Source organism: Hordeum vulgare, chromosome 5H (genome assembly GCF_904849725.1).
Source record: "Hordeum vulgare subsp. vulgare chromosome 5H, MorexV3_pseudomolecules_assembly, whole genome shotgun sequence".
Classification (NCBI taxonomy): Eukaryota; Viridiplantae; Streptophyta; class Magnoliopsida; order Poales; family Poaceae; genus Hordeum; species Hordeum vulgare.
In genome coordinates, this window is record NC_058522.1 from 575,216,243 (window position 1) to 575,231,079 (window position 14,837).

The 14,837-nt window shown below is 45.2% G+C and overlaps 1 long non-coding RNA gene across 1 annotated transcript; it reads left to right on the forward strand.

Annotated features, from left to right (window-relative positions):
- Positions 1-9,057: 9,057 nt before the first annotated feature.
- LOC123394999 lies at positions 9,058-12,746 on the forward strand. The gene is made up of 4 exons (XR_006609632.1): positions 9,058-9,901; positions 10,724-10,866; positions 11,077-11,311; positions 12,637-12,746. It is a non-coding gene; the product is annotated as an uncharacterized LOC123394999 (long non-coding RNA).
- Positions 12,747-14,837: the final 2,091 nt, after the last annotated feature.

Here is a 14,837-nt window from a genome sequence, read left to right on the forward strand (position 1 = left end):
CACTCAAATGACTAGAGAGATGTACTTTTTGAGTGGGAGTTTAGCATATACTTTGATTAAGTTAAACTCTAATTATCTTGAACATAGTCTAAGTCCACTTTGAATATATTTGTGTTGTAGATCATGGCTCACGCGAGTGTCATCCTGAATTTTAATACGTTCCTAGAGAAAGCTAAGTTGAAAGATGATGGAAGCAACTTTGTAGACTGGGCTCGTAATCTTAAGCTAATCTTATAAGCTGGGAAGAAGGATTATGTCCTTAATGCTGCGCTAGGAGATGAACCACCCGCTACGGCTGATCAGGATGTTAAGAACGCTTGGTTAGCGCGTAAGGAGGACTACTCAATAGTTCAATGTGCAGTCTTGTATGGCTTAGAACCGGGACTTGAACGTCGCTTTGAGCGTCATGGAGCATTTGAGATGTTCCAGGAGTTGAAGTTTATCTTTCAGAAGAACGCCCGGATCGAGAGGTATGAGACCTCCGATAAATTCTATGCTTGCAAGATGGTGGAAAACTCGTCTGTCAGTGAACATGTGCTCAAAATGTCTGGGTACTCAAACCGTCTGGCTGAGCTGGGGATTGAACTCCCTCAAGAGGCCATCACTGACAGAATCCTTCAATCACTGCCGCCAAGCTATAAAGGCTTTGTGTTGAACTACAACATGCAAGGGATGAACAAGTCTCCCGGCGAGTTGTTTGCGATGCTGAAAGTCGCAGAGTCTGAACTCCGTAAAGAGCATCAAGTGTTGATGGTGAGCAAGACCACTAGTTTCAAGAGAAACGGCAAAGGCAAGAAGGGCAATTCGAAGAAGAGCGGCAAGCCTGTTGCCAACCACCGAAGAAACCCAAGGCTGGACCTAAGCCTGAAACAGAGTGCTCCTATTGCAAGGGTATAGGTCACTGGAAGCGCAATTGCCCCAAGTATCTGGCAGATAAGAAGGCGGGCAAAGAAAAATCAGGTATATTTGATATACATGTTATTGATGTGTACTTAACCGGCTCTCGTAGTAGTGCCTGGTTATTCGATACCGGTTCTGTTGCTCACATTTGCAACTCGAAACAGGAACTGCGGAATAGACGAAGGCTGGCGAAAGACGAAGTGACGATGCGCGTAGGAAATGGTTCCAAGGTTGATGCAATCGTAGTCGGCACAGTGTCGCTTCAGCTACCATCGGGATTAGTGATGAACTTAAATCATTGTTATTTAGTGCCTGCGTTGAGCATGAACATTATATCTGGATCTTGTTTATTGCGAGACGGTTACTCTTTTAAGTCTGAGAATAATGGTTGTTCTATTTCTATGAGTAACATCTTTTATGGTCATGCACCGAATGTGAGAGGATTGTTCATATTGAATCTTGATAGCGATACGCATATACATAACATTGAGACCAAAAGAGTTAGAGTGAACAATGATAGCGCCATATTTTTGTGGCACTGCCGCTTGGGTCATATTGGTGTAAAGCGCATGAAGAAACTCCATGCTGATGGACTTTTGGAGTCACTTTACTTTGATTCACTTGACACGTGCGAACCATGCCTCATGGGCAAGATGACTAAGACTCCGTTCTCCGGAACAATGGAGCATGCAAGTGACTTGTTGGAAATCATACATACCGATGTGTGTGGTCCAATGAGCGTGGAGGCACGCGGCGGATATCGTTATTTCCTCACCTTCACTGACGATTTAAGTAGATATGGTTATGTCTACTTGATGAAGCACAAGTCTGAAACATTTGAAAAGTTCAAGCAATTTCAGAGTGAAGTGGAAAATCATCGTAACAAGAAGATCAAGTTCCTACGGTCTGATCGTGGGGGTGAATATCTGAGTTTCGAGTTTGGTACTCACTTAAGACAATGTGGAATTGTTTCGCAGTTAACACCGCCTGGAACACCACAGCGTAATCGTGTGTCCGAACGTCGTAATCGTACTTTGTTAGAGATGGTGCGATCTATGATGTCTCTTACTGATTTGCCGTTATCATTTTGGGGTTATGCATTAGAAACAGCTGCATTCACTTTAAATAGGGCACCATCGAAATCCGTTGAGACGACACCATACGAACTGTGGTATGGAAAAAGGCCAAAGTTGTCGTTTCTTAAAGTTTGGGGATGTGATGCTTATGTCAAAAAGCTTCAGCCTGAAAAGCTGGAACCCAAAGCGGAAAAGTGCGTCTTCATAGGTTACCCAAAAGAGACAGTTGGGTACACCTTCTATCTCAAATCCGAGGACAAAGTGTTTGTTGCTAAGAACGGAACTTTTCTCGAGAAGGAGTTTCTCTCGAGAGAATTGAGTGGGAGGAAGATAGAACTTGACGAGGTTGTCGAACCTCTCATCCCTCTGGATGGTGGCGCACGGCAAGGGGAAACCTCTGTCGTTGCGACGCCGGTTGAGGAAGAAGTTAATGATGATGATCATGAAACTCCAGTTCAAGTTTCTGTTGAACCACGCAGGTCGACGAGATCACGCGCTGCTCCAGAGTGGTACGGTAATCCCGTCTTATCAATCATGTTGTTAGACAACAATGAACCTGCAAATTATGAAGAAGCAATGGTGGGCCCAGATTCCAACAAATGGCTAGAAGCCATGAAATCCGAGATAGGATCCATGTATGAGAACGAAGTGTGGACTTTGGAGATACTACCTGAGGGCCGCAAGGCTATTCAGAACAAATGGATCTTTAAGAAGAAGACGGACGCTGACGGTAATGTGACCGTTTATAAAGCTCGACTTGTGGCAAAGGGTTTTTCACAAGTTCCAGGAGTTGACTACGATGAGACCTTCTCACCCGTAGCGATGCTTAAGTCCGTCAGAATCATGTTAGCAATAGCTGCATTTTTCGATTATGAAATCTGGCAGATGGATGTCAAAACGGCGTTCCTTAACGGTTTCCTTAAGGAAGAGTTGTATATGATGCAACCCGAAGGTTTTGTCGATCCTAAAAATGCTGACAAGGTGTGCAAGCTCCAGCGATCCATTTATGGACTGGTGCAAGCATCTCGGAGTTGGAACAAACGCTTTGATGAGGTGATCAAAGCATTTGGGTTTATACAAGTGGTTGGAGAATCTTGTATTTACAAGAAAGTGAGTGGGAGCTCTCTGGCGTTTCTAATATTATATGTGGATGACATATTACTGATTGGAAACAACGTAGAGCTTTTGGAGAGCATAAAAGGTTACTTGAATAAAAGTTTCTCTATGAAGGACCTAGGAGAAGCTTCTTACATTCTAGGCATTAAGATCTATAGGGATAGATCAAAACGCCTGATAGGACTTTCACAAAGCACATACCTTGATAAAGTTTTGAAGAGGTTCAAAATGGAACAGTCCAAGAAAGGGTTCTTGCCAGTTTTACAAGGTACGAGATTGAGTAAGACTCAGTGCCCAGCAACTAATGAAGATAGAGAGCATATGCGCTCCGTCCCCTATGCTTCAGCCATAGGTTCTATCATGTATGCGATGCTGTGCACTAGACCGGATGTTAGCCTGGCCATAAGTATGGCAGGTAGGTTCCAGAGTAATCCAGGAGTGGATCACTGGACAGCGGTCAAGAATATCCCGAAGTACCTGAAAAGGACTAAGGAGATGTTTCTCGTGTATGGAGGTGACGAAGAGCTCGCCGTAAAAGGTTACGTCGATGCAAGCTTTGACACAGATCCGGACGACTCTAAGTCGCAAACCGGATACGTATTTATTCTTAATGGGGGTGCAGTAAGCTGGTGCAGTTCCAAGCAAAGCGTCGTAGCAGATTCTACATGTGAAGCAGAGTACATGGCTGCCTCGGAGGCGGCTAAGGAGGATGTCTGGATGAAGCAGTTCATGACGGATCTTGGAGTGGTGCCAAGTGCACTGGATCCAATAACCTTGTTCTATGACAACACTGGTGCCATTGCCCTGGCAAAGGAACCAAGGTTTCACAAGAAGACCAGACACATCAAACGACGCTTCAACCTCATCCGCGACTACGTCGAGGAGGAGGACGTAAATATATGCAAGGTGCACACGGATCTGAATGTAGCAGACCCGCTGACTAAACCTCTTCCACGGTCAAAACATGATCGACACCAGAACTGTATGGGTGTTAGATTTATTACAATGTAAATTCACATGGTGATGTGAAGGCTAGATTATTGACTCTAGTGTAAGTGGGAGACTGCTGGAATTATGCCCTAGAGGCAATAATAAATGTGTAGTTATTATTATAATTCCTGTATCAAGATAATAGTTTATTATCCATGCTATAATTGTATTGAATGAAGACTCATTTACTTGTGTGGATACATAGACAAAACACCGTCCCTAGCATGCCTCTAGTTGGCTAGCCAGTTGATCGATGATAGTCAGTGTCTTCTGATTATGAACAAGGTGTTGTTGCTTGATAACTGGATCACGTCATTGGGAGAATCACGTGATGGACTAGACCCAAACTAATAGACGTAGCATGTTGATCGTGTCATTTTGTTGCTACTGTTTTCTGCGTGTCAAGTATTTATTCCTATGACCATGAGATCATATAACTCACTGACACCGGAGGAATGCTTTGTGTGTATCAAACGTCGCAACGTAACTGGGTGACTATAAAGATGCTCTACAGGTATCTCCGAAGGTGTTAGTTGAGTTAGTATGGATCAAGACTGGGATTTGTCACTCCGTGTGACGGAGAGGTATCTCGGGGCCCACTCGGTAATACAACATCACACACAAGCCTTGCAAGCAATGTAACTTAGTGTAAGTTGCGGGATCTTGTATTACGGAACGAGTAAAGAGACTTGCCCGTAAACGAGATTGAAATAGGTATGCGGATACTGACGATCGAATCTCGGGCAAGTAACATACCGAAGGACAAAGGGAATGACATACGGGATTATACGAATCCTTGGCACTGAGGTTCAAACGATAAGATCTTCGTAGAATATGTAGGATCCAATATAGGCATCCAGGTCCCGCTATTGGATATTGACCGAGGAGTCTCTCGGGTCATGTCTACATAGTTCTCGAACCCGCAGGGTCTGCACACTTAAGGTTCGACGTTGTTTTATGCGTATTTGAGTTATATGGTTGGTTACCGAATGTTGTTCGGAGTACCGGATGAGATCACGGACGTCACGAGGGTTTCCGGAATGGTCCGGAAACGAAGATTGATATATAGGATGACCTCATTTGATTACCGTAAGGTTTTCGGAGTTACCGGGAATGTACCGGGAATGACGAATGGGTTCCGGGAGTTCACCGGGGGGGACAACCCACCCCGGGGAAGCCCATAGGCTTTGGGGAGACACACCAGCCCTTAGTGGGCTGGTGGGACAGCCCCAAGGGGGCATATGCGCCAAGAATAAAGAATCAAAGGAAAAGAAAAAAAAAGAGGGTGGAAGTGGGAAGGGAGGGGGACTCCTCCCACCAAACCAAGTCCAACTCGGTTTGGGGGGGGGGGAGTCCTCCCCCCCTTGGCTCGGCCGACTCCTTGGGGGTCCTTGGACCCCAAGGCAAGGCCCCCCTGCCTCCTCCTATATATATGGAGCAATTAGGGCTGATTTGAGACGACTTTCTCACGGCTGCCCGACCACATACCTCCATAGTTTTTCCTCTAGATCGCGTTTCTGCGGAGCTCGGGCGGAGCCCTGCTGAGACAAGATCATCACCAACCTCCGGAGCGCCGTCACGCTGCCGGAGAACTCTTCTACCTCTCCGTCTCTCTTGCTGGATCAAGAAGGCCGAGATCATCGTCGAGCTGTACGTGTGCTGAACGCGGAGGTGCCGTCCGTTCGGTACTAGATCGTGGGACTGATCGCGGGATTGTTCGCGGGGCGGATCGAGGGACGTGAGGACGTTCCACTACATCAACCGCGTTCTCTAACGCTTCTGCTATACGATCTACAAGGGTACGTAGATCACTCATCCCCTCTCGTAGACGGACATCACCATGATAGGTCTTCGTGCGCGTAGGAAAATTTTTGTTTCCCATGCGACGTTCCCCAACATCAGGTGCACATGCACCCTGACGACATCAAGAAGACGGCGTTCCGCACTCACCATGGCCACTTCGAGTTCCTGTTGATGTCGTTCGGCCTCTCCAACGCGCCGACGACCTTCCAGGCCCTGATGAACGACGCACTCAGCCCATACTTGCACCGCTTTGTGCTTGTTTTCTTTGATGACATTCTTATCTACAGTGCATCTTGGGCGGAGCACGTACAACACGTGGCCATCATCTTCAACGAGCTTCGAGCGCATCGTCTTCACCTCAAGCGCTCGAAGTGCTCGTTCGGCACGACCTCCGTCACGTACCTGGGGCATGTCATCTCGGCGGACGGGGTAGCGATGGACGCGGACAAGGTCGCCGTCGTCGCCGCGTGGCTGACCCCGCGGTCACCGCGGGCGCTCCGCGGTTTCTTGGGCCTCGCCGGCTCCTACTGGAAGTACATCCGGGACTTCGGCCTCATCGCCGCGCCATTGACGCGTCTCCTTCGACGCGACGCCTTCTCCTGGAACGAGGAGGCGACTACGGCATTCGAGGCTCTCCAGCGGGCGCTAACGGCGGGACCCGTCCTCCAGATGCCGGACTTTGGTATGTCGTTCGTGGTGGATTGCGATGCCTTTGGCATCGGCTTCGACGTCGTCCTCCACCAGGGCGAGGGACCGCTCGCTTTCTTCAGTCGCCCCTTCGCCGCTCGCCATCACAAGCTCGCGGCCTACGAGCGCGAGCTTATTGGGCTGGTTCAGGCGGTACGCCACTGGCGGCCTTATCTTTGGGGCCGGTCATTCCGTGTGCACACAGACCACTACAGCCTCAAGTTCTTGCTGGACCAGCGCCTCTCCACCGTTCCGCAGCACCAGTGGATCAGCAAGCTCTTTGGCTTCGACTTCACCGTCGAGTACCGCCCCGGCCGTCTCAACACGGTCGCCGGCGCCTTGTCCCACCGTGACACTGAGGATGTCGCGGACGACGTCGCCATGGCTGGCATTATCATGTGCATCCGCTCCGGGCCATCTTTCGCCTTCATCGACGACATTCGCCGGGCAACTTCAACGGCCGCGGACGCGCAGGGCCTGCGCCAGCGCCTTGACGCCGGCGAGTTGGACGCGCCCTAGCGCTTGGACGAGGGGCTGCTCCTACATGGCCGCCGCATCTTCGTGCCCGACCATGGCGACCTACGCCACCAGGTCCTGACCTTGGCGCACTATGCAAGGCACGAAGGCGTGCAGAAGACTCTCCATCATCTCTGTGCTGATTCTTACATCCCCGGTGATGGCGTGATGGTCCGCGACTGGGTGCGGTCGTGCGTGACGTGCCAGCGGAACAAGACGGAGACACTACGACCCGCGGGTCTACTGCAGCCGCTGGACGTACCCTCCCAGGTATGGGCGGATATTTCCATGAACTTCGTCGAGGGTCTTCCCAAGGTGGGCGGCAAGTCCGTCATCCTCACGGTGGTTGACCGCTTCTCCAAGTACGCGCACTTCATCACCCTGGGTCATCCATATACAGCCGCCTCCGTGGCGCGGGCCTTCTTCGACGGCATCGTCCGCCTCACAGTTTTCCTTCGTCCATCATCAACGATCGTGATCCCATGTTCACGGGACATGTCTAGCGGGATCTCTTTCGTCTGGCGGGCGTGAAGCTCCGCATGAGCACGGCGTTCCACCCTCAGACAGATGGCCAATCCGAGGTGGTCAACAAGGTGATCGCCATGTACCTTCGCTGTGTTACTGGTGATCGTCCACGAGCTTGGGTGGACTGGTTGGCGTGGGCGGAGTACTGCTACAACACTTCCTATCACTCCGCCCTTCGCACCACGCCTTTCGAGGTGGTCTACGGGCGCCCACCTCCGGCGATGCTCCCTTACGAGCCTGGGACGGCTCGGTCCGAGACGGCGGGCGACTTACTCCGCACCCGCGATGACATTCTGGTTGAGGCGCGCCAACGTCTTCTCCAAGCACAGCAGTTGGCTCGGAAGTACTACGATGCTCATCATCGCGAGGCGGAGTTCGCGGTGGGCGATTGGGTGTGGCTCGCCTCCTTCACAGGACCACGCAGTCTCTGGACCCGCGCTCCAAGCGCAAATTGCAACCTCGCTACGCCGGTCCCTTTCGTGTGCTGGAGCGTGCCGGCACACTCGCATACCGCTTGGAGCTGCCAGCTGGTTCTTGCCTCCACGACGTCTTCCATGTCGGCTTACTGAAGGCCTACCGCGGGGACCCTCCTACAGCGGCGCCGGCCCTTCCACCTACTTCGGATGGCCGCCTCCTTCCAGCTTCCGCACAGGCGGCAAAGGTGCTGCAGGCGCAGCAGCGTCGCGGCGTCTGGCATGTCTTAGTACAGTGGACCGGCCTGCCAGAGGAGGAAGCGACTTGGGAGAAGCTCGACGATTTCCGCCAGCAGTTTCCAAATGTTCAGCTCGAGGACGAGCTGTTTGAGAAGGCGGGGAGAGATGTTATGACCGGTACAACGTACCAACGGAGGAGGCCCAATGGGCAAGGTTAGTTACGGGCTTAGCCCTAGTTATCTTAGGTATATTAGAGTCCAAGTTATATTAGAAGTCCAAGTTATATTAGAAGTCCAAGTTTTATTAGAGTCCAAGTTATCTAGGGTTTAGTGGAGGCTGTCCTCCTATATAAACACATGTACCCCTTCGATATTAAGCAGACAATAAACATTATTCTGTTGTCGTCTCCCTCAGGAGACGGGAGCCCCAAACCCTAGCCGTCTCTCTCTCTCACGCCGCGACGGCACCCAACCGCCGGCGTCCCCAACCTCGCAGCCCGCACTTCCACCCCTACAACCTACGTCTGAGACCTGGTAGAACCCTAGCGTCTACCAATTTGTTATTGGTCATGTACTTCTTTTCAAAAATAGCATTTACGTTGCAGCTCCTTGTATATATTTGATAACACTTAATAATTTGGACAGGTGGGAATTGGTCTTTGTGTTCTTACACAACCCATGCTGGAGAGACTACCAACTATGTACAGGACCCTGGGGGAGAACTATAATGAGAGAGTGTTGCCTTCTTCATCATATATTTTCATTACACTTGTTGAGTACTGAACGTTTGAACCTACCGCTGGTATTCATGTGCATTCCATTTGTTGAGTTTATCATACATGGTTTCCATACGACTTCACCTATTTGCGATGTCCATAGTTTCAGACTTTCAGTACTGGTTAGTACATGCATATTGCTAGTGCTGTTTATGTCTTCATATCTTCATATATCATATAAGTTACTCACTGCATTTACCGACTTTCGGACCACTTGAGCTCGAGTCTAGTAATTTTGCACATTTCATATGGTAGTTGATTTCTGTGTCCATGGTTTAGGTTTAGACTTTCAGTGGAACGTTCATATGACATTACATAATTTCCGCCATCCAGTGGTATGTTCGGATGACTGAACATAGTTTCAGACTTCAAGTTCGTTCATACGACTGAATATAGTTCGTACCAGCGACCATCGTTTCAAACTTAACATTTTCTATCTTCATAGTGTCACTTCCAGTGGTAGTTAGTATAGGCATATTGCTAGTGCTGTTTGTATCTTCATAGCTTTGTATATTTCCTTGCATTTGCTGAGTTTAGTTGCACTTGAGCCTAACACTTGTTAGACATTTGTATATGTCTTCTTCAAACTAGTAACCACCGCCCCACGCACAGATCTGTGGATCTCAGCCGCCCGTAATGCGTGCGATGGGTTTGCTTACTCCTTCCTGTTTTTTCTGTCCCGATTGTGGTGGATCCTTTCACGTTTGATTTCTGGTCAGTTTTGGTGTGCTCCGTGCAGGTCTACCCAGAGGGGACTCAGATCGTCATCCCGTGATTTGTGAGGCCGATCATCTATGACGTCCGTGCACAACCCAACCTCGTGGAGAGCACCTCTGGCCTCCGGGAGCCGGCTCCAGATGGTAACTTTCTCTTGTGTCGATCCCTCTTCACCTAGCACAGATGCGTGATTTACTGTTACCTGTGTGTCAAATCCATGTTTTGGACTGACCAAGGGGTCTGCTTTTAGTTGGCTATGTTGTTGATATTCTGCAAATGTAGCCTGTAAGAGGATCTGGTTCATGTGAAGTGATTAGCTAGCAATTTTTACATGGAAAGGGTTTTGGCATTGTCATTTCTGACCCGCAAAAAAAGGCATTGTCATTTCTGAGCATATTCTTTCACTGTAGCCTGCAAGGGGAACGGACACATGTAAAGTGTTTACCAGTTTGGATAGGTGGGTGGGTTCTGGTACATGTAGGGTGTTTCCCATAATCATTTCCGATTGTGAAGTTACAGTGACAACAGCTGTGATGGCATACCTGGCATCTATGGACTCAATTTTTGTTGATTCATTTGGATATTAAGGCAACCCATGGTAGTTGATCTATGAAATCCTACACCATTGTAGCCTTGGACTGTCTAGTGTCTACTGCTCTGTGAATAAGCATTTGAGCTCATTTGGTTTTTATCTATTTGGAGTGGTCACCATTATATATTGTCTGTGAATAAGCATTTGAACTCATTTTTTCTTGGAAGCTGTTAACAGAAGTGACAAGTAATTTTTTTTCGTTCATCATTATATGTTGCCATGATCATTTAAGATGAATAGGTGTTGCCGAACAAAGTTATATAATGTTGACTATGTGAATTTGTTAGTTGTCATGCACTTCTTTTCATTCCCAAAGTAGCATTTACACTGCAGCACCTAGCATACATTTGATACCACTCGATAATTTGGGCAGGTGCGAACTGGTCTTCGTGTCCTTACATGACCCATGCCAGAGAGACTACCATGTACAGGACCCGGGGGAGAACTACAATGAGAGAGTGTTTCCTTCAATCATTCATAAACATTCAAAGTTGTGGTTGCCCAATACAGAGAGAGGTACAACTTCATCATGTTCAATGTGTGTACATGTTTCACATGCTATATATATACTCCCTCTGTCCCATAATATAAGAACGTTTTTAACACTAGTGTAGTGTCAAAAACGTTCTTATATTATGGGACGGAGGGAGTAGTAGATAGTAGCCGCCGACCTTGTTGGAATATGTTACCAACATATCCTTTTATGTAATGGCGGGCTGTGAGCAGGGAGATCAGGAATATTCTGACAGAGAGGGCCAGAAATTTCATTACCATTCTCAGTTTTGGTAAAGAGTTGGTTCATGCCATTGAAGCCAAACAGTATGCTGTGCAGGAAGCTGAGCATGCCAAGCTCATTGTTGAGAAGGACGAGGAAGACAAGAAAAGTGCAATTATCAGGGCACAGATGAGCAAAACAGATACTAGATAATTTCTCTTTCATACAACTTCACCTACTTTCCCTGTAAGTTCCAGTCATAATTCCTAGATGCATTGTATGCCAGTGTTCTTTGTCTTCATAGCTTCATCATAAATCTTATTATATTTGTGCACTTTTGGAGCATTTGAGCATAACGCTGGTAGTTCTGTACTTTCCATTTTTTGAGTATATGATGCATGATTTCCATATGGCTTCACCTATTTGCTGTGTCATTAGTTTCAGACTTTCAGTGGTAGTTACTAGAGACTTGTTGCTAGTGATGTTTATGTCATCATAGCTCATAGTCACTTGTGGATTTTCACTGTATTTGGTGAGTTTGGAAGCACTTCAGCCTGACACTAGTAATTTTGCACATTTCATATGTTAGATGATTGCTATGTTCACAGCTTCAGATATCGCTCATTTTTAATACATCTAGAACTTGCATGGTTTCTGTACTTGTTCTTAAGTTGTATGTTATGTACATGGTTTCTTATGTTCATTTTGGTGATTGATAAATCGTGTCGGCAACAATTTTATGCATTTTGCTATCTTCTGCAATATTTCTTCTTGTGATTGCTAATGTTTTAGTGGTAGTCTTGAAGTGGTATGCAATGCTTGTTCTCTTTGTTGTCCATGCTCCGTTCACACTTCATTATGCTTGATATCTTTTGTACGTCTTTTATTCGGTAGCTCTAAACCATCTCTGAACTCAAACTTTCAGTGTTCCAAAACTACGCCTTGCCCTTGCAGGGTGCAACCATGACATTGTTTTAGTCTAAGTTTTGGTACTGCTGCTGACATACAGAGTGCCATTGTCATACTTAATGATAGGGGAAAAGCTATTTTGTTACATCCTTTCAACTATTCAGTCATTCTTGATGATACAGTGATTCCACATTGCAGTGACTGACATGTTCTGTGAATTGTGAATTTTCGAATGCATCTATTTTGAGCTGTATCACTGGGATAAGTTTTCCTGTGTGGTATATGGTAGTACCAGTTGGCCGCATCATCTCGGCGAACTCACTGAGATATGTTTTCCTGTGTGGTATATGATAGTACCAGTTGGTCGCATCATCTCGGCAAACTCAGCGAGATAAGTTTTCCTGTGTGGTATATGGTAGTACCAGTTGGTCGCACCATCTCGGCAAGCTCACTGAGATAAGTTTTACTGTGTGGTATATGGTAGTACCAGTTGGTCATATCATCTCGTCAAACACACTTTATGAAAGACTACATAAAGAAATCAAAATTCGAGAACAGTTGCTAACAATCATCTCTATGAAAGATAGCTTTCTCCATTTTTAAGCTTTCGAAGTTAACCTTTTGGCGCACTTTAGTCTAATTTGGAGGTTATCTGTATTCAGGTCCTTGTTAATGACAACTTCAGGTACGGTCACAATGCAGCTACAGAGAAGTACGAGGATTTGATGGCTGCTAGTATGATTGATCCTACCAACGTACAGGGAAGTACTCCCTCCGTTCCAAATTAAGTGACTCAACTTTGTACTAACTTTAGTGCAAATTTAGTACAAAGTTGAGTCATTTATTTTGGGACAGAGGGAGTACTATATGCATGTTCCTCTTTTCCGAGGGATGCTTAGCTGTCTTCGCACTACATTGCAGTCAACAACACCTGATCCTGTAGCTGCAAAAGATCTCCATCCCTCGATCCTTCCCTCCTTAATCTTTCATAGTTCTCATAGCAGATTGTTTTGTTATATACATCCAACTTGATCTAGCAGCAAATGGATTGTTTTCTATGGTTAACTAAGTTTGCTGTCAAGATTTATGTTTTGGACACAAAGATTGATATGCGCTCCAATTTTAAACTTCAAAAAATGATGAATTTGTTTCTCTGAAATTTTCATCAATCTTTAGTTTCATTGCTGTCCCTTCAGTTTCTTTTATCTCTATTGTTTTTTGTGTGAAGGCTTGGTAGATTTTACATAAACGGCCTACCCGCCGCTGCTTTCGCATGACATTACATTGTCGCCATTACTGTTAGTTTTGCAGTTTATGAATGTACAATTTATGTGGTCTATGCAATTTATGTAAATGGTCCATGGATTGTGGTTTATGGAAGATTATGGGTGAGCTGTGAGCACGTTTGGAAGAATACTAGACAGTTCTGTTCTTCTGGATGGTACTCGATGCTTATTTTCATGGGTTGATGCGTCGTTGTACAAGTTGTGGGATCAACCCACACACGAGCAACGGACTGGATTGGATTGGGTGCAAAACGAAAAATGGTCTGGGTTGGGTTGGGTTCTAATTTATATTTTTGGTCTGGGGTGGTGTGAAGTATTTATGCATGGTTTGGTCTGGATACGGGGTGGGCCATTCCCAGCTTGAATACGGTGTATTGACTCTTTTATTGCACTAGAATACTGTTTATTGATTGAGCAGGGTTAGTGTAATCTTTTTTAGTTCTATTATCGTTACATCATTAGTTCGTTACAAGCCAGGTGTGGAAAATGGATCAGAATTTCATTACTCCCTCCGTCTTGGTTTATAGGGCATATCCGTAGTTCTAGATTATCGATTTGACTAGCTAAATACTCCCTCCGTTTCAAAATATAAGACCTTTTAGGGATTTCACTAGGAGACTACATACGGAGCAAAATGAGTGAATCTATACTCTAAAATAGTCTATGTACATCCGTATGTAGTTTATAGTACAATCTCTAAAAGGTCTTATATTTAGGAACGGAGGGAGTATGAGTTATATGTCAATGAAAGTATATCATTAAATTCTTAAGCGGATATAATTTTTAAACATATACTAGCAAAATGGCCCGTGCGTTGCAATATTTAATTTTGTGCACAAATACAAGAAAATGTTTCTTCTTTAAATCTATTCACAAGTTGAAGCAATCTTTACATTTTAAAAAAAAAAAATATCATGGTTGTAAAAAATCTTGGTAACTCAAAGAATTATTCTTAGTTTTAGGAATTTCTTTTAGAAAACATACAATAATAATCCGATCCATCCAACAGTTAATTCTTCAAAAATTACATTGGTATATTTTCACAAAGACTTAGAATCATTAATGTTTAACTACATATATTAGATCTTTCATGAACAATTTTATAAATATGAAAACAATTTTAAAATCGAGAACATTTTTTACAATTTACAAACATTTACTAAAAATCGTGAATATTTTTTATATTTCAAACGGGTTTAAATATTTTCTTTTGAATTGGCGATCAATTCTAGAAAATACGAACATAATTTTTTATGTTGGAGGATTTAACTTTAAATTCACAAACATTTTTGAAACGCATGAAGTTTTTCTGAATAAACAAACATTTTTATAAGTCAGTAATATATTTATTAAATTCACGAACATTGTTTTGGAATTTGCAAAAAAAATTATAAAAATCCGGTGCCTTTTTTGAATCCACAAACATTTTATGTTTTCGTCAACATTTTAATTCAAATTTCCTATTTTTTAATATGCAACTGCTTTTGTAATTCTAATTTTTTTAAATTAGAAGTAAACAAAAATGGAACAGAAAAATGTAAATAAAAAAGAAATTATCAAATCAGGCATTATCTATT